The sequence below is a fragment of the Pan paniscus genome, chromosome 4 (genome assembly GCF_029289425.2).
Source record: "Pan paniscus chromosome 4, NHGRI_mPanPan1-v2.0_pri, whole genome shotgun sequence".
In the NCBI taxonomy this organism is placed as follows: Eukaryota; Metazoa; Chordata; class Mammalia; order Primates; family Hominidae; genus Pan; species Pan paniscus.
Genome location: NC_073253.2, coordinates 87,490,540 through 87,512,203, shown reverse-complemented (window position 1 = coordinate 87,512,203; position 21,664 = coordinate 87,490,540). Strand labels below are relative to the sequence as shown.

The following is a 21,664-nucleotide window of genomic DNA, read 5'->3' as shown; positions in this document are numbered from 1 at the left end:
TCTATTGTGTGAAATTATTTCATTTTTAGGAAGGATCAATGCCAAAAGAGTTTATTACCTTCTATCAGAAACATTTAGATAGCTTTAGAGATCTCACTGAAGAAGTTTTTCTTAACATTTGTGGTGTGTGTGTGTATGTGTGTGTGTGTGTGTGTATGCATACACATGGGTAATAAGCATGAAATGTGAAGGCACTGCAAAAATGTTTTGAAAGATATTTAAAATATATTTCCAGTGCATTTTCTTTATTTTCATGACTGCTTACCACAGACACATGCTTCTAGAGAGACTACAGAATTAAAAAGAAAACAGACATCTAAAGAAAGCAATTATCATGTTGGCACTGTAAAGCAGGATTTTGGCTGTTTGATAAGACATTTATAAGAAATATGACTTTTTAAAAAGTTAATGAGCACATTCAATGTCCACCAGCCTTGTCTCACTGTGTAGGACTGTGTCTTTGTGCATGTTTTTGTATTAATGCATGAGGAAACAGGGGTAACTGAGAAATGGGAGTATAATTGTAAGGATGCTTATTTGTATACAACCTGCCCATGGTTTTTCCATCCTTCATCAAGATAAAAAAGAGAAAATGCCTGTCATTCTGTTTCAGAAGACGTCCAGATGAACTGTGAATAAGCAGCTGTTATTCTCACAAGAAAATTGACTGAAATTTCATACTCGGTAAAAAATAATTTATCTGCAGTCATCATACACAAAGCTTCATGGAGTTACACGTTAAGGTTTCCTATAATAACTTGGAAATCTACAGGAACAAGGGCAGGGCTTTGACTCATTATTTGGATGTGAATGCATGACCCACATTAATGTTAGAGATAATGGGCAACTTAGCACACTCCAAATCAAACAGCTTCATGATCCATCATTAACCTAAGTGAGCCTTCACTTTACTGAAGCAGCCCTCTAAATGAATAGGTCATTGCCTGCTTAAAAACTCAAAGATCTGTTAATATTCCAAGGACTTAGAGTCTATTAGATCAGACAATCTGAGCTTGTACAAAATTGTAGGCACACTGGATAGCTAACATCCTTTGGTGTATATATAAATATTTTAAAGAACATTCTTTGATACTTGATTTAAACAGGGAACACTGCATTTGTGACATTATTCTGCATAAATGTGCATATGTGTCAAGTTCAAAGAAAAAGAAAAGACTCTGTAGAGAGATACTCCACAAGAGGAAATAAGTTTCCACTCTAAGCTGACTTTCATAATGCAATTAAATCCATTAGAGAGAATGGAATTTCAAATACTGTTCAAATTAAGGCAGTGCAGTTAGAAGCAGCAGCAATTCAGGAAGAATTAGCAATGCCCTTCTGAAGAGAGCTACTGAATTAAACCTCGGAGGGCTTTAAGATTAAGTCATTTAATTGCTACTTTAGGAGCTCCAGACAGTGCATAGAATTGAGTCCAGGTGTTAATACTGATTCTTCTCTGTTCTCTTCAGATAACAAAACTGAATCTTAGAGCCAATTAAGGCAAACTTGAAAGGCCTTCTTCCCCCTTTTCAGTATGCTCCGGGTGTTTTATTTTAATTGTAGACAACACGGGAAATTGAGCACATTATACATAGTGAGATATTATTAAATCTTGAGTTGAAAAGATAACCAATATTCATCCATATTATTTTGCCTTAAGTTGCAAAAACTTGTTTTTTGTAGAATGACATTCACATTGTGTTTATTTTATTCCCCTAATCATTTTAACAGGAGAACACAGTTTCTGTACCAAATCCTAACACTAATAACATCACCAGCTAATGATTAGTACATTTATAGGCCAAGGTAAATGCATGAATAAATTACAATAGAAAGTCCTATAATTCACGAGTATGTCTCACACCCCTCCCTCAAGATATCCACTTTTAACATATTACGATGTAAATTGCTCAAACTCCTTTAAGAGGCATACGTTTGGGTGAATTTATGCACTCTTATCCATTCCTTCATTTATTCATTCACCAAACAAAATGGATTGAGGGCTGCTATGTGCCCTCTGTGTGCCACTATTACAGGGCTTTCCTCATGGGGCTTGCATTTTACTTTGAAAAACAAACAGTGTAATGCATCATCATATGATATGAAGTAGGTCCTATTTTATAAAATGAAGTTGGATAAGGGTAGAGATGATTCTTCTGCAGAAGAAAGTGCTACTTTCAGACAATTGTTAGAGAACATCACTCTGATGTAATGACAATAAAACCAAGATTTACATGAAACAAAGGGGGATGCTGGGTGAGTGCCAAGGCCTTGTGGCAGTGTTGAACTTGACGTAATGAGAAAGGAAATGGAGGGGCTTGACAAGATATTGGTTTTAAGCCATGGGAAGCACTTTGATACTATATCGGAGAGTGTACATCTGCTACTGTGTAATGAGTTGGGGTCGGGGAGAAGGGAGAGTATAAAAGTAGAAGCAGAAATATCTGTTTAGAGACTAGTGTACAGTCTAGATGTGAGACAATAGTGTCTGGAGCGAAGGTGACTGTGGTATAGGAAGTGAGGTTACTGGAATGAAGTTACTGGGTTTTTGAAGTTACTGGGTTGAAGACATATTTAGAGAAGGAAGTCAGGAAGCAGTAGAATTGATATTGTACCACATGTGGGTGGAATGGAGAGGAGCAAAGTCTCAGAAGTGACCCTTAGGTCTTAAGAAATTGGACGGATAATTATGTTATTTACTGAGATAAAGAAGATTAGGAAAATGGGTATATTTAGGGTGCGGTAAAGAGGGGCAGAAATGAAAAGTCTGGTTTTGAACAAGTTGGGTTTCAAGTGACTGTTAGATTCCTAGATAGAAATATTGAGCAGGCATTCTGAATTGAAGTCAGCAGAGGGATTAGAAGTAAAGGCATAGATTTGGAAAAAGCATCCAGATGGCATTTAAACCCATGCTACTGGATGCAATTACCCCTTCAGTGATTCTCTAGATAGAGAGATGAGTGGGCCTATGATGGTATCCTGGGATGCTCTGATAGATGTATTTACAGGTCAAAAGACACAGAGAACTCAGAAAAAGAGAATAAGAAGAAGCACTCAGTGATGAAAGAATAAAACCAGAAACTAATAAAGAAAAAGCACATGAAAGATTTAATGTGAAAAAATCATTTAAACATTAGAATTGCTGGATTTTGAATTTTGATGGATACTGTCAAATTTACTTCCCAAAGATTCCACATTTTACAATCCAGCCAAAACTCTATGAGACAGGTCTGTGCTTTTGTGATGTTTTGTGTGTTTTAAATAAGTATGACCTTCACTTTTGTTTTTAAAAAGTAACACCTGCTTGACAATATCCCTATCTGGAGGTGTGTGTAAACCTCTGGGCCAGGGCAGATCACATGACATATATTTTCATTTATACCTCTTTCCCTCATCACTGGTGTTATATAATTGTGGCATATAAAAATTAATTGTCAGCAAAATGTAAAATGTTGAGATTTGAGTATATGAAAGACAATTTTTTTAATACCGTTGTTAAAATTTTTATTGTTAATGTTTAATATAAATAGGAATTTGCCCTATGTGTTAGGTTATTGACACGACTACAATTCATTCCAATTCCATTCTCAACAACAGTTCTTATACTGGGCTTCCTTCTTGTAGGATCTTATATTGGTGACCTTCTTCTAGTAGGTGTTAAAGCACAAATCCTGGATAGTTATTAATATAACTAAATTTCTCACTATAAGACACTCTTTTACTTCAGAAATTTATTTGAGGTTTTCTATTCTTACCTAAGTAAACATATAACTAAAAGCCTTGCCAAGAGCTTGTTTTGCACTTTTCAGTCACTATCATTTCCTAGTAATTAGGAAAGAGTAGAGTTTCAGTAAAATCTTGCTTTAAAACCTGCCTGCAATCACATCCCTTAAAATAATGGCAACCCTTCATGGAAATATTGACTCAGAAAGTTGCAGGAAGACACTTCATTTGGGTATATTGTTATCTGCTGTTACTTCAATCATTCCTACATTCTTTACTCAGAAATCGTCTTAAATACATCATTTCATTTAGTGCTGATGATAGCACCCCAAAATATATTTTCACTGTAGAATGGAAACTATTAATGTTAATTTCCTCTAGTTTTCAACATTTACTGAGCATTTGAAGCTCTTTCCATTACATTTAAAAGTATTATTTTTGATCGCTTAATTAGCATCACTTTTTGGTTGATTATTTCCTAATAATCCTTTTTTGAATAAACATTGAAGTGCCAGATAAAATTATATGATTTTTTAAAAAATAGTATATCACTGGCATTATTAAAATTAATGACATTTTCTAATTGTATCCCTCATCTATCCTCCAGATATTATAAACTTTCATGTTCACTAAAACTTTAATCCATCATTTAATTCCCTTTTACTGTATGATCAGCCTCTTTCTTTTATTCTTTTTTTTTCTTTTCTTTTTTCTTTTTCTTTTTATTTTTTTTTGAGACCGAGTCTCACTCTGTCGCCCAGGCTGGAGTGCAATGGTGCGAGCTCGGCTCACTGCAACCTCCACCTCCTGGGTTCAAGTGATTCTCCTGCCTCAGCCTCCTGAGTAGCTGGGATGAAAGGTGTGCACCACCATGCCTGGTGATCAGTCTCTTTTTAATGTTTTCTATTTTATCCATTCATGTGTTCAAGTCTCTATAAAACAAAATACTACAAATTTCCCTTCATTATGTACTAAGTCTCTGGTTACCTCCTGTTGTCTCTTTATTTGACATGTTAACCTTTTGAAATATGATGGCAAAACTTTCATCACAATGTAAACTTACTAATTTTTCAAATTCCAGGAATATCCATGTCTGTCCATTGAAAGCATTCTTTTTTTAACCTTCAAGTGATTGTTTTATCTACTTAATCAATCAATTACTGATACTATGGCTGCTTTTCAGTGATTACATTTTAACTTACCTAATGTGGTGCCAGATTAATAGCCTATTCTTTCTTTCAAACAGTGTAACCATCTTGCAAGACTTCATCCCCCAATTTTGTTATTCTTGTCCAGTATTTTAGTTCAATTATGTAACTCCATAAATTTGTAATATTATTGTTCGTACACGATCAAAGTTTGTTACCCACACCCCCATGGTCTCTATTTTCTTTGCTTCCCAGTCCTTCTTGGATCCCAGATCTTCTGTCTGGGATCATTTTCCTTCTTGAAGCACATTGGTTAGTTAGTTTATCAGGGAGGGATGCTGGTGATTTTGTTTGTTTGAAAATGTCTCTACTTTTCAAAGAGAATTTCTTCAGTGTGTAACTCTAGCTTGGCAATTATTTTATTTGAGTTATAATGGAATTATGGGTACACATTTCTTGGCTCTCCTTGCTGTCACTGAGAATACTGATTCAGTCTAATTGTTATATTTTGTAGATAATCTGTCTTTTTTCCCTATTTTGGAAATCTTTATTTTCTGTATTGTACTCTTTTTATGCTGTACGTAAGTGTGGATTTTTTTTTCCTCATCATATCATATAAAGTTTAGGATATATTGTGCTTCTTCAGAGTGAGGACTCACATTTCATCAAAAAATGTTTTTTTTTAGACAAGTCACTTGAGAACCCCTTTTACCCCAACTTGACAAAATTCAACACATAACAAACCCTGGACATTACATATTTTCTTCCAACCCCATGTGCCAGCTCTGGCTGTAGTTATCCTCTACAAATCTAGCTTAGAGATGAGGAAGGTTAAAAGGAGAAAGACCTGACCATGATGAGTGTTATCTGTGGGGTAATTCAAATTAAATTAACAGAATAACTCAAAGTTCAAAAAGTTAAATAACTTTTCCCAAATTGCTCATGTAATAATCCTCAAACTATGGTTTCAAACAATTGTCTGACTCAAGTTTTGAACTTTCCACATTATCATGTAGACGGTGCATCAGGACTCTCATCTTTGTATATGGGGGAATTTTTTTGAATGTTATAATAATTTTCCAGGAAATTGGAATTATAGAACCTATTGATTTTATGGTGCACTAAAGGTATATTCAACCTTACTTGTATTTAGCATCGTGCTTTGCCGGTAAGTCTAAATACACTACCTATGTCCTAATGTTTGACTATGTATTTGGACTTGGAACCAAGCATGCATCATTCAGCCATTTGAACACATAGTAAAAACTTAATACATTTGAAGAGGCAAGAGTAACATATATCCATTTGAACACATAGATTTAAGGAATAATACGTAAGTCCTGTATTTCCCTAATGGGTATCGGCGTACAGATTGGAGTCTCATTGTTTCTCACTAGAACCTTCACAGATATATGCATGAGATGTATATATTTTAAGAAGAATTTTACATTGTTCAAGAAACACATATCTTACATTCAAGGTAATATAAATCCATCTGTAGAGCAATGGATTAAATATTCACGGAGCAAGGTATATGAAAGAAAACCACTGTAAAAAAATACCTGAAGCATAATGAAGATTTAATTTATCCCTTAATACCATCAGCTATAACATGATAGACACAAATCTGAATACAGCTAAATTTATAAGACTGGTAAACACATGCCTTGTTTTCAATAATTTAACAGGTGCTTACTAAATGAAGTGATAATTAATAATTGAGTAATTGAATAATTGAATTCTTAAAGCATTTATCTATAATCTCACAAAAGGTAGAACAACATTATGTAGAGTTCGTCTGTAATTTTAGAACAGTCATAACTCTCACTTAATATGTTGTAAAAAAGTTATTTACTCCATTTTGTTAATCATCTTATGATGAGATGCTTAAAAACAACTTTGAGTAACTACTATTGATATTCAATACAGGCAGCATAGTACACATTCACACACACACATTTTCCTTTTAAAGTTTGGTTATGATACATTACCCTCCTAGCATAGTAAGTCAGGAAAAAGCTGCAACTGTCTTAAAGCTGAAAGTTAAAAGGCTTTTAAAAGCTCTGAGTTTAAATTGTTCAGTTATTAAGTATTAGCAAAATAAAAAGCTCCTAGTAAAAATAATACATTTTCATTTATTTAACAATTAAATTTATTTTTGGGTACTATTTAAGCCTATTCATAAAAATAAAATGCAATATTTGTTAAACAGGATGGATAAATATTTTCCACCTATAATTTAACACAAATAGGAATATCAATTGGTACTAGATTATAAGCAAAATGTTCTCTATTGATGTTGTAATGATCACATGATAATTTCTGACATAATTACTTTTAAAACAGCAATAATTTGCTAGAAGATGAACAGGATAATATCTTACTTTAAATGAGACATCTGTAATCACTCTTTCCCTTTGGAAGTAGGAAGAAATTTACAACAGAGTCTGCTAGTAGGTCATTTTATTACCCAAGCCCTTAGATTTTATATTTTTACATGAAAACATGGCTCACTTTTAAAGAGAGCCATCACTCTATGAATCCTCCTATCATGGCAAGACTGATTTGATGTTCATCACAATGCATTTTAAGAGGCAAGAGTGACATATATCCTTATTAATCTCATAATGATAAAGGATTGATTTCAACCTATATCCCAGACTGTTACATGAAATAGGCTCTGCCAAAATATCAGGTTCAAAAGATGCTCAATTTAAGGAGATCAGTTTTATGCTCCATCCTCAAAGGATAGAGTTATATGAGGTGTAAGTACGTCACGTGAGGCATTAAGAGAAATTTTCTTCCCCATAAACTAAACACTGTTTGTGCTGTAGTAAGAACTTAATACATATCATTCCATGTGTGGAAGAAATGACTCACACTCCCTCCCCCTCCCCCCTGACAATAATGCAGCTTTCTCTTTTTTGTAGGAATTATCTAAAATGATCACATCACTAAGCAGATCAGTGAGAGGAGTGAGTTTGAGTAGAAAATAAAAAAGCATTCGTGGCTTAAAAACTTCCCCCTACTGCTTGGAAATGGCACACCACAGTAGAAGTTAAGAACACAGCAAGCAGAGATTAACTGAACAACACAGAAAATCAAAAACATTTTTTTAATGGGGAAGGGGATTAACAATGCCAGGGTTAATCTTGGAAATTGGTCTCTGAAGTAAGAGTTATTAAGAGAAAAATATGTTATGTTCTAGAATTCGATTTTCAAGTTAATTGGAAACCTCTTTTTACTTCAGTAGTTTTCATAGAAGGTGGAGAGACAGTTTCTAAATATTGTTGCTGAATAACTCGATGTATCAGTTAAATTAGTTAAAGGGAAGCCCCTGTTTTGCATGTGGCTATCCACTCAACCACTCCAAATCACCTGTTCATGGTTTGGGCAAAGTAACCATCTGCCTTTCAATTCTGAAGAGACATTCTGCTAGAATCATGGAAATATTTATAATAAAAACTTATTCGGTTGAATTCTCCTCTAGACATAATAATAAAAATATATAAGATGATATTTTAAATTGTCTAGGATAATTTAATGATGAAGTGCTGCCACTGAATGATGAGGTTCAGTATTTCTTGACAGCTGTGTGTCTGGATATTATTTTATAACCTTACAACTGCTCAGGTATACAGTGAAGATCAAGCAAACTAATACCTGCTTGGCATGGTTGCATTTTTCCTGTTTTGGTCATGTATAGTGTAATTTAAAACTGTAAACACATTTTCAGAATCTACTCTATTTAAATTTTTTCCCCCTCAGTATGTAAGGTAATTTTCTAGCTGAGCAGTTTGTGAATGAGCTTCAAAATATTCGATGAGAAATTGAGAATCATGAAATGGTCGCAGAATCAGCCAAACGTATGTCAGTTCCCTCTCCAGAGAGTACAGAGAAATGTGTATAGAGATATCAGGTACTCTGAAGTACAGAGGTTCTAAATACACTGTGGTCCCGATGTAGCAAAAAACAAATAATGATGTTAAAAACATAAGAAAATACTTATAAAATGCTGAAGGTCTTTTTTGAAAAATGATTTGCCATTTTGTCCTATATCACACATATTTCCTCCTTGTTAAATGTATCACCAAATGATCAATAACCTTAAAATAATTTGGAAATGCATATTATGCAACCCACAGCAGATCTGGTAATCTATCTCTTTCATTTGTCCCAGATTAGTTTTGTGGTAGGAAACTCAAATGGCTGTACCATGAGAGGCAGGCCGTTAAAACATTTAAATGGTTTTACAGTGGTATTTTTTAAATGAAGAATGAAGTTCATAAATTTCAGCGTCAGTGGAGAAATGAGTGAGGGGGGTCGGCATCTCTGGAAGCGCTTTGAAAATAAAGCATTCATTATTTTGTTGTAAAAATCAGATATCTATAAAGCCATTTATAAAATAACTAGTTGGACATCTAGCACACCTACTTATTTTCATTTGAAAATTTAGCCATGCTAAGACGCATTTGCGGTTAAAACATTTCTTTCCTTCCTCTTTTCACGTAACCTCTCACGGTCTGAGGACCAGAGACTTGTTTAGAACTTACCGAAGTTTCCCAAAGCAAAACCACGCACAAGCTCCTAATTCAGCTGCTAGATCTGTGTGCAGCTTCGTTCAGCTTCTCACTACGCTAGGCATCACTTTATTAATCATGTATGAATTTCTGTGCATGCACCCTGAAGCGATCACACACACGCGGTGCAATCCCAATAAAAAACGGAAGCCTTACCTGATGGCAGAAAAGGCAGCTGCAGGAGCAGCAGCACCGACGGCCGCAGCAGGGTGCCAACAGCTCAGCCTTGCGCGGAAGGTGAGACCCTTCTCTTCTGTTTCCCCTTTCCAAATCACTGTGCCAACACACTGCTTTGCATTTTGTCCGTTTTCATTCAAAGAAGGTTCTCCAGGCCGGGCAGCCAGTAGACACCACTTTCTTCCTGGAAGAGGCTGCCTCTCTTCTCAGAAAAGCCTGGACCCCACTCTGTGGCTCCCTCCACATTTACCCTTCAGATCAATAATGCTCTCGGAGCGGCTGGAGCTCAACTGCAGAGGCGAGCGGCGAGCCAATGGGGGCCCAGGATTCCCTCCTGTCATCTCCCCGCCCTCAAAACAAAACACAGCGTGCCTTTGACACATCATTGAGTTGTGAAAAGTAATTGAATCCTATATTTGAAATGTATTTTGTTTGTTCTTTTTCCCCCCTAGCGTTCATTGTAGAATGCTTTGAATGAATCCGAGGACTCCTTAGCTCTCAGAAGACTCATTAAACGAGCCTAGCAGCGCGTGAAGATTAGGCGCTGAGAAAGTGATAGCACCTGGGTTAGCACCCGAAGCTTTGCTTTTTAAATGCGTGAGATCTATTGCATATCAGAGAACTGTCACCTGGGAGGAAAAAAATCTTGGGTTCTATTAGTCTTTCCTCCACTAAGTCGCTTGAGTCTTTTTTGTGAATCAGGACAATTCATTACGTTTACCTGGAAGCTGTCTCGTTGTTTAATTGTCTAAACGAGAATCAGATGCTTGTTGGTGACAATAACCATGCTCAAGCAATTTCTCCTAATTCACTTACTTGTTTCTAGGCTGATTTAACTTGGTTCAGAGTCTATGAAGAACTCAAGATTGCTAAGACTATATACATTATTCTGGTCTGTTTTAATTTTGTCATGTTTAAATATTGTAAGATTTTAAAAATTAATGTTAATTTCTCTTTATGAGAGAATTTATTAATAATTACCTAAAACTTTATAGAATATTATAATGGCAATAAAATATTACAATGAAAAGTGTTATTGTTGAAAACCTATTCCTCCAAAAGCCACAAAACAACTTTGCATTCTTTAACCATGATTATCTTTCTTTGTGTTTCACTATTAAAGTGCTAACTATTGAATAAACATTTGCTTAAATATATTCACCAAGAATCGTGTATTTTCTAAGAATCTAAGTCATTTTATTATTCAGACATCAAGAATGCCACAATATTTCAGATAATCATTTAATTTTGTTCTATAAAAAATCTCAAGAGTACAGAGTCTCAATACAGTTTTAAAAATATGTCTACCTACAGGAGGATTGTACACAAATAACAATGTCTTTTCAATGCTAGTGTTGAAAAAGAATAAAATTATTGTGACTGTCTGAAATCTTTTTGTTTCACTGAATACAAATGTGTTGATGTAGGTGGTGTAGCCAAGCTTTGTGTATCGTGACAAATTGAAATGGCTTGGGGAGACTTTACAAACAAAACAATTTCGTGACCTGCCTATCACGTGAAGGGAGGCACGGAAAAATGTAATATTTACACACTGTATGCTGTGTCACTATAACAAGGTGAATGCTAACTTTATTGTAAGTCATTTATGTAGCCAATAAAAATTTCATTCAGGGCAGTCTCTGGCTAAGTTTGGTCACTTGGATTTTGTGAAGAAAAGAATATGCTGATGAAAAAATGAATCATAAACATTGCTTTTCCCTCAATTGTATAGTATATTTTTCATTTATTTAAATTCCTTTTTTGATCACAAATAACAGGTCATTGACTACAGAACATTGTCTTTGTACTACAGGTCGAGAGTTCTCAATGTGTGGTCCCCAGACCAGTAGCAAAAACATCACCTGGAACTTGTTGAAAAGACAAGTTCTCAAGCCCTTCCCCAGCCTATCAAATCAGAAACTTTAAGAGAATGGGACACTGTAATCTATGTTTTAATATCCCTCCAGATGCTTCCAATGCACATTCAGGTTGGACAGTCATTGCTCTAGCTAAGGGGTCTACAAATTACAACAGAAGACCAGCCACCTGCTTTTGTAAATAAAGACTTATTGAAACCCAGTGGTGCTAATTTCTTTATGTATTGTCCATGACCGCTTTTGCATTACAATGGCAGAGTCAAGTAGTAGCCACAGAGACTTACAATATGAATACTAAAATGTTTACTATCTGTCATTTAAAAAATAAATGTTTTGACCCATCCTAGCGCATTGTAAGATATGCAATATTATTAGTACAAATGGCAAAAGATGAAGAAAAAAGAGCATCTGAAGGTGGAGTGGAGAAGATCAAATTAATGAAATCATTGAGATTTGAAAGAGATTGAAAATGACCATGTAATAAATTACATTGGTGTGTGTGTTTTGCAGATTTTTGCTGCTCTCCCTGTAGGAGGGATGCACTTCTCCCCAGTCTTGGCATCTTAGTATGAAATATGAATGGAAAAGAATATTGCCATTTCCAAACAGAATATTGAAGAACAAATATAAATTTGTGCGCACTTCTATCAGCATGGGTTGTTGAAAGAAGAGAACATTGGAGTCTTATTTGTTCCTAGATGGACATGTAGCATGGAAGGATAAAATAGCTTTTATTTCTACACCACTGAGATTTGGGGATTTTTTGGTTACTATACTAGTAGTATCTAATCTCTCCTGACTAAAACAAGTTACAATTAATGTAAGCAGAGGTAGGAAAACAAGCATTAAAGCTTGTTTTGTAATGTAATGACTGGGACAAGGCATTTGCCTGGAAACTCAAAAATTACTTTTTGGAAAATAAAATAAATCAATAGAATTTGTTTAAGAAAATAAAGACTGGAAAGATAAAAATGGATATTAAAACATTAGGACAAATAATTAAGGCTAAGGACATCAGACTTAATTTATTAGCAATGGAAGCCATAAAGGCTGTTTAGAAAAGGAATGACATCATCAAAATTATGGTATAAGATTACTCTCTTGGCGAGGAAGAGATCAAAGGGCAATAAACAAAAGAAAATTCATCACAAGGCTGTGAAAAATGAAAACATGATGTAATATGAGCCACTATTCAAGTATCATTACCCTTATACTTACATCCAGTGAGTCAAGTTCCATCAGTTGTACTTCCTAAATACTAGTTAAAAGCATCATTTTATCATTTTCTTTATCCACCATTATCATTGTCATAGCTGTTGGATTGCATTGATTGAACTTTTACTTCCAAGACTTTTGTAACAGTCTCTTAATGGGTATCTCTGTCTCCTCTACATTTTATTATTGGTTAACTATACACAATTTTATACAATTATATACAAACAATTGTGAAGATTTGTTTCACAGCTTTTTTACTGCCAGACCCAACCAGACTGATGGGACATTTCCTGTATCCTCAAAGGGGAGGGAAAGAAGATATAAAAACAAGGGAATTCTCATTCAGACAACAAAAACAGTAACTTTTCCTCTGAAGTGACTAACCCCACTTCTGTGTATATATCCTTGACTAAAGAAAATCATAGACACATTGCTAAGCCAGAGGTCAATATGACAGAGATACATAACCTTTCTAGAGAGAACCACACAGAGGCCAGTGATGATAATTTTGAAGAGTGATACAATCTACGACATTCTCTTCTGACCCCAAAACAACAAAGAGATGAAGTTGCCTACCAGGTGGTCTGCATGTCTAGGGAAAAGAACACATTTTCTTTATATGTGTTTTGCCATTTCATATGCTGTGCACATTCAACTGAAATGATTTCAAAGAGAAAAAAATAAACAAAAGCAAGAAATTGCATCAGAATCATTGACATGTATTTAATTACAGATATATATTGTAGGGAAAAGAAATATTCAGTGTTCAATGTTTTTAGATCCTGAACATTGTTGATCTTGCTTGTATTCCCATTGAAGCAGAGGATGAATGAAAGACCCACGTGCATATAGTTTATGTGTCAGATTATCTTCAGAGCAAGTGTAAAGGGGCTTCATTGAGGTGGCCACCATGGGTAACACGGCTTGATTACACTCGGATTTCTGGAGAGGTATATAGAATATCCCTCAGAATTTCCCAAGCAAAAAAACCAGAAAACTCCTTCCCTTATCAGCCTAAGGCTCCCCTCAGGGATGTAACTGTGCCCTCTTTTGAAATATATATACATATGTAGGCACACTGACTCCTATCATCTCCCCCTGTCGTGTAGAAAGAGTCTGAGGGCAGAAGGCAAAGACAAGCCATGCTCACTTGAGAAATTCACCATCAGCAAAATAGTGAATCACAGCCATGTGAATCTAACCCTCCAGCTGCAACTGAAATCAGAGGGTTTATGAAAATGTAAGCTGTCATCTGATAGCATAGGATAATATTTATGTCAATAACAAGGGCCAGGTGCAGTGGCTCATGCCTGTGATCCCAGCACTTTGGGAGGCCTAAGTGGGTGGGTCACTTGAGGCCAGGAGTTCGTGACCAGCCTGGCCAACATGGCAAAACTCCATCTTTACCAAAAATACAAAAACTAGCTGGGCGTGGTGGCGTGTGCTTGTAATCCCAGCTATTTGGGAGGATGAGGCACAAGAATTGCTTGAACGAGGGAGTGGGAGGTTGCAGTGAGCCAAGACCGCACTGTTTCACTCTAGCCTGGGAGTCTGATGAGCCTCTGTCTCAAAGGAAAAAAAAAGAAAAAGAAAAAGAAAAAAAAAAAAGGACAGAAGGAAAGAGAAGATAGGTTCACAGAACTGTGATGTTGAGTATTTTGGCATTTGGATTCAGATTAAGGAGTGATATCCAGATAGACTGGGATGAGTTGATGATTCATGAACTATTGAATAGAAACTTCTGCCCCAGCACATAGCAGAAAATAGAGATTGGGCTAGTTATCTAGCAGCAGTGATAGTAAAATACTATGATATCCATGACTAATAATAGATTAGTTTACTGAGCACTGACTAGGCATCAGGCATCCTATTAAATATTTTACTTATAGTTTTATACCACATGTGAAGCTGCTACTATTATTTTATCTAGTTTACAAATAAGAATAACATTTGATGGTCACATGGTATCAGTGGAGTCAGGATCTGGGTTATGGCAGCTAAACTCTGTTTTGTCCTCATTAACCTCTAATGCTTGTCTTTCATATTTCTTTATTGTCATATGATGTAGCAGAATAGAGTTATTGATTTCAATGGTGCAAAATATTTTGATTACTAAAAAACACCATTTTCCCCTCACGAATTGACTGATGTTTTAAAAATCCATCCAACAAGTAACTGTTGAATCCTATAGTATACATTGCTTTGTTAAGGCAAATGGTGAATGCAAAATAGTGAACACTATAATCTCTGGAAACCAAATAAGAAGACTTCGGCTCTCAGAAGTATACAGCAACTACATATTTTACCACCAACTACATGCCCAACCAATGGTATATACAAATTAACTATTCTTATAGTGAAAAACTTTATCCCAATCATAAATGCATCTCCATTCGGAATAAAAATAAGTGTAACATTTGAAAAGGAAAGCTTTGTCACAAAACAATGACCTTCAGACTCAGCAAAGTTGCAAACAGGTAGAGATCGACCTGTTTTACTGGTGTTCTCACTGACTTGACTAGAAATGTACATTTGACTCAGCCTTATATGGAATACACTAATTTTCAAAGTCCATACATATGCTTGTTATGAACATTATCTTATTCAAAAGCCCCAACAGTAATGTAAAAAAAAAAATTTCCATTTTATAGGGGATGTAACTGAGGCTTAGTTAGAAGAGAAATATTCTTGGCTGGGCACGGTGGCTCATGCCTGTAATCCCAGCACTTTGGGAGGCCGAGGTGGGCGGATCACTTGATGTCAGGAGTTCAAGACCAGCCTGGCCAACATGGTAAAACCCCATCTCTACTAATAATGCAAAAAATTAGCTGGGCATGGTGGTGGATGCCTGTAATCCCAGGTATTCGGGAGGCTGAGGTAGGAGAATTGTTTGAACCTGGGAGGTGGAGGTTGCAGTGAGCTGAGATTGCGTCATTGCACTCCAGTGTGGGTGACAGAGAGAGACTCCATCTCGAAAAAAAAAAAAAGAAGATAATCTTTTGCTCAAGGTCACACACTGAATCCTGACAATCAGTGTCAGGATTCAGAATCATGATTTATACTTGGTGGGTGTAATTGGAATGCCTTTCTCTTCTTTCTCAAAGTGATGCCTGTGAAAACTGAATTATCAGATTTAGTACTAACTGGTAAAGCTTTCTACTTAGCCTGAGAGCTGCCATCAACGAGTGAAATCCAAACTCTCACCTTACTACCACCCCATTGCTCCAAAAAATAGGACAAACTACATTTTGGGAACAGCGATGGGTATTAGTGAGTATGTAAAAAGAAGAGATACGAGAAATGTTAGCAATACTGATATGTTCTGAGGTTATTAGGGAAGGCCACAAAATATAACTGGGTTTAAAATGGGTCCTCAAAAAAGAGTATAATTTGGAGAGCTGGGAAGATCCACATAGACTTGAAGCTACTGTAATCCAGACTGGTTATAGTTAGGACTTATGTAGTGACAAATTAATAAATAAATAAGTTTGGTTAACATATGTTTATTATATATATAAATATGTTATGAAAATATTTATTAGTATATATAATATATTACAATATAGTATAGAATATAAATGAATATATTATAATGTAATATATAACATATATAACATATAACATATAGTTGTATAAATTATATATATTTATTAATTATAAAAGTAAAATATTTTATTTGAACTTTTTTAATCTACTGGGAATCGAGAAAACAATAACACAAGATGTAATTATGATGCCAAGATGGCTAAGGCATGGATCAAGACAAATGAGGAATGAATAAAATGAAATATTTTGAAATAATTTTGAAATGAGAAATTAAAAGATACCATGACTTCTTGGACGTAGATGATAAGGCACAGGATTATGTTAGACATTGATCTGAATTTTCAAGTTTAAATAAAAAAAAATTCTGTCATAAACTAATACAGAAAGTTTGGAGACAGCATTACTTACACAGGGAAGATGGATTTGGTTTAACATTTATCTGTATGAAAAAAATTTAAATGATGAAAATATTTTCCAACCCATGATACAACTGTACATCCAGACCTCAACTTTATGTTAATAATAATATTAACAAACCAATTAATACTGTATAACATGTTATAAAATAAGTATATGAAATCCATTAGATTTTATTGCTACTGGAGAGTATGCGTTCAAGAAATTCAAGCATATGTTAATACCTTAGAAGCACCTAATAAATTTAAAAATGTGTTCCCTTTTAGGTGTTTTATTGATCTTAAAACAAAATCCTCTTATTTTAAAACAAAATCTATTTATTTTCTTATTAGCAGTAATTATACATCTTTGATATCATGTCTCCTAGATACACATATAGATATAGATAAAATCAAAATTGGCTATACTAAAATTATGTTTAATATATAACACTAAAATGTATTTTCTATCAATATCCTGGTTTCCATTTTGTTAGGTTTGAACTGCTCTTTTCTATATTTTCAGAGCCCATTTTTTAAAATTTAGTTAGCAATGTTTAGTTAACAACATTATTGTTTTTCATATTTCTCTCTTTAAAATGATATCAAAATAAAAACATATTTTAGTGCTTGTTGAAATGTTAGGGTTCCTAGCTGAATATCTGACACTGAAATTCTCCAACCAGAAAAGGGGAAACTGTGTTTGTGTGTAATTAAATATAAGTAGTGAGAGAAAAAAAAAATAAAAGAAATTAAAATAGGTTTTGAAATTTCTAAAGCCCTGTGTTTTTCCTAGATTCTTCTTCCTGACTATTCCTGTGTGAAATCAAACATACATCCTGCAGAGACCAGAAGTCCTAAGAAGCCTCTCTCGATTATGTCTTTGGCTACGGTATGTCATTTATTTGATCCTGCAACTCAGACTGACTTTAAATAATATAATTAAGCAATTCTGAAATGACCTCATTTTAAAGAAGCCCACAAACATCTAATCTTCAAAAACGTTAAATTGAAAAATAATAAAAAAATGAAGGCAGTGGGCAAATAAAGGTCATTTTCCTTTTTTAGTGATATTATCCACTCAGCATTGTATCAGATCATCTAAGCCAAAGTCCCAAGACTACTCCTGAAAAATAATAAAATCTTGAAGTAGGGAGAGATGGGTAAGTGCACCTCATCATAATACAATGCAGAATAAAGGCATTAAACATGAGCTAACATAATACAAACCCAGTACAAGGGTGTCTGTTGTAGCATCATTCTATTCAATGCTGGAGTAAGCGTACTGGATTTTACTTGAACATGACAATACACAGGACTATGCACCTTTGAGATCTCTGAGGGCTTTACATGATAAATAGCCCATTCAAAGTCAGCATACTTATATCAAGGGCACCCAAGGATAGGCATAGTTTCTGATAAACGGCCAAGCAAATTTCATTCCATTTGCAATAAAAAAGATTATAGGAAACTTTTAAGGGATACTGGAAATCACTGCATTACAAAATGACAGTTTTTAGAATGTCAAATTTCCTTACTGTTGCTTAAGTCAAATCTGTGAGTCCTGGGTGATGAAGACCTGTCTAAACATAATCATGCATGAGGATAATCAAGAGAGTTTTATTTTGCTATAAGCTCTTTATGATTAAAGTAATGTGTGATTTGAAAAAAAAAAGACAATTTGAAGCAAAATGAATAGAAATACAGTCCAGAAATAAAGAGAAATATTAGCTGTACAAAAACATCTAAGACTATAATGAAGAAGACTTGGAGAAAAGAAGACTTAATTGAGACAATAAGCACATTCTTTTAAGTTTTTTCATGTGGAATAAGCATCCAACTAGGTCTGCTTGGATTCAAAGTGCAAAATGATACCCAATAGGTAGAAGTTACAGATTAAAGTCGACCTTCTAACACCTAAGTGGAATAATCAAAAGATAAAATCATTTGCATGAAGATACAAAAACATCTAGAAGTGCCATATATATATATGAGATATATATAGATAGATATACATAGATATATACACACACATATATTTGAAACAGAACAGCTTCAGACCTGCAGAATGGTAGAATGACGAGAATTGTTTTTCTGCTAATATCAGGCCAATGATGTACATACCATGCCAATTCTCATTTGCTTGACAGCTCCAATTTGAAAGCAATTCAAATGATTCCTGATATCCCTTATTTTTATCATGCTTATTTAATTATTGTTTGCAGAACATGAAATCTACTCATTCTAAAAGTATAATGTAATGAGTTTAAATAAGTTCACACATTTGTACAATTATCACCACAATCCAATTTTAAAACATTCACTTCATCCCAGTAAGATCCTTGGTGCCAATTTGCTGCCAGTTTGTCCTTAATCCAACCCCAACCGCAGGTAACCACCTATCTATCTCTATAGGTTTGCCTTTCTAGACATTTAATATAAATGGAATTGTATGATATGTTAACATTTGTGCCTGGATTCTTTAAATTAGCATCATATTTTTGAGCCTCATCTGTATTCATTCCATTTGTATTGTTGTATAGTATTCATTGCTTGGATGTACGTAGTATTGCATTGCTTGGATATTGCTCTCATGTTCTGTTCATCCATTTACTAGTTAATAAACATTTGGATTGTTTCCACTTTTTGACTCTTATAAATAAGGCTGCTGTGTCATATCCAAGCCTCTCTGTGAGGACAGATTTTTTTATTTTCTTGGGACGGTTTCTTGGAACGGGATCATTGAGTTTTAAGGTAAGCTGGTAATCATTTTTTAAAAAGAAACTGCCATACTGTTGATCAAAGTGCCAGTTTACTTTTCCATCAGCAACGTAAGAGCATTCCAGTTGCCATATGCCAATGCCAACATTTTGTATTGTCTGTCATTTTCATTACAACCATTCTAGTGGGACAAAGTAATATTTTATCATGTTTTAATTGGCATTTCTCTACTAATCTTTTCATGTGATTATTAGCCATTTATATATCTATTTTGGTGAAACATTGAAGATTTGCTCATTTTTAATTGGAATTTGGCTTATCATTGTAAGAGTTCTGTGCATATTGTGAAAATTAAGAGAAATGTGGTTTGCTAATATTTTCTCCCAGTCTTAATTTTCTTAATAATGACTTTTGAAGTGCTAAAGTGTTCTCTTTGATTACTTTTTAAAAACATGGTTTGTACTTTTGGTACTATATCTGAGGAATTTTACCCCAACTCAAGGTCACAAATATATTCTCCTATATTTTCTTCTAAATGTTTTATTGTTTTAGATATTACATTTAGGGGTATGATCTATTACTAAATAAATTTTTGTATTATATGAAAAAAGTGCTAAATTCATCTTTTTTCATAAAGATATCTAATTTTCCTAGCACCACTTGCTAAAAAAGTTTTTTTTTCATTGAATTGCCTTGGCACCTTTATAGAAAATCAGTTCAAGTAGAAGATGACAAATTCTACAGACTATGAATATCTTGGCATCATTTTTTTCCTAAAAATAAGCCAGAGATAACAGGGAACAAATGAAGAAAATTAATGAGGCAGGAATATTCTCTTTCTGATATCCATAGCTCCTCTAATGACACAGTAACCTGAGATTTGTATAAAAGCCTGCCAAATCAAAATTCAATGTTTAGTTATTTGACATTAACTCTTTGGTTGTGAGAACAGAAAAATTACTTAAATTTTTATGTTTTTGCAACAAGCCTTGTTCTTTTTCAATATGCTTTTTGAAAATACTTAGTTGGAAGCTTTTCTTATCTCTTTGTTTTTATTTTTATTTTTTTGCTATTGTGGTGTTTTAGAATACTTTTATTAAAGTATCTGAGTTCTTTCTATATTTCACTATATTTCCTTACTGCACTTACCATTTAGTAGGTTAATTATGTGTTGACACAGTTTGGGATAAGAGCTGTAGTCCATATGGTAATAGGAGGACAGGATCTATCAGAGAGAGATTTTTAAAATAGTTTTGCTAAGAGCTGTTACTTATGGTTGCCAAACGAGAGATACTACTCAACTTAAGATATTCTTCAGGGAGTAGAGGGTGACCTTTAATATTACAGGTGAGACAGCTGAATCTGAACTACTATTATAGCAGCTTAATGGTTCCCAGTGGGAGATAGTTACAGGATTTACTTTTTACATCCTGACTGGGGAAAAGTCATGCTTGCACCCATGTTGTGTATAAAGAACTCTTTTGGAATAAGCCATTTGCTGTTGTAGAGAGTAAATTAAATATCATGCAAAAAGTAGACTACAGAGAGAAGTAAAAAGTTTCCTTGGCTGAAATTGTAGAATTATAAACACAAAGGGAATAAAAATTTTCATGGGAAGTAAAATGTGAGAAATAAATTAGTAAATATCCCAAATAATGCTATAGGAAAATGTGAAAATAAAGGAAAGAAAAAAAGCAGAAGTAAGAAAAATGAATATAGAAACAAAAAGAATGACAGCTATAATGTTTGCTTATGACCCACTCTGGCTATAATCAGTTGAGTGTTGTCCAGAGCAGAGAAACCAATAGCCCCCTAACTTACAAGTTTCATTGGCTGAAATCCTGGTATTCTAAACACCAGGAAAATATAAGTTTGCATGAGAAATCAAATGTAAGAGATAAATCAGTTAATATCCCAAATAATTATATAGAAAAATGAGAAAATAAAATAAAAAAACAAAGAATAAAAGTGAAAAGAAAAGTGAAAAATGAACATATATCTGACCTAAGAAATCAGGAGCCAGATGGATGAATGATTTTTACTTTAAGCCCCTAGAGTTTGAGAATATTTGGCATGCACCAAAAGCTAACGTGAGTTTCTAATTTTCAGTAAATATAAGAGGATATTGTAGATATTTTAAAGCAGATGTTCACCCACTTATACATTGAATTTGAGAAATTATCATTTTTAAAATTATGTCTATACTTGATAACTTGATTGAAGATTTTCATATTGATTGAGTGGTGACAATATACCAACAATATACTAAGAACAAAAAATAG

General features: G+C 34.2%; 1 protein-coding gene across 2 annotated transcripts in view; it reads right to left on the bottom strand.

Annotated features, from left to right (window-relative positions):
* The window catches only part of CDH12 (cadherin 12), a 1,103,355-nt gene extending 1,093,460 nt beyond the window's left edge, over positions 1 to 9,895 (bottom strand). For both annotated transcript variants that reach the window (XM_055112489.2, XM_055112491.2), the window contains exon 1: positions 9,608 to 9,895. The gene's annotated coding sequence lies outside the window, so the exon portion shown is untranslated. The remainder of the gene's footprint in view (positions 1 to 9,607) is intronic.
* Between the last annotated feature and the right edge of the window lie 11,769 nt (positions 9,896 to 21,664).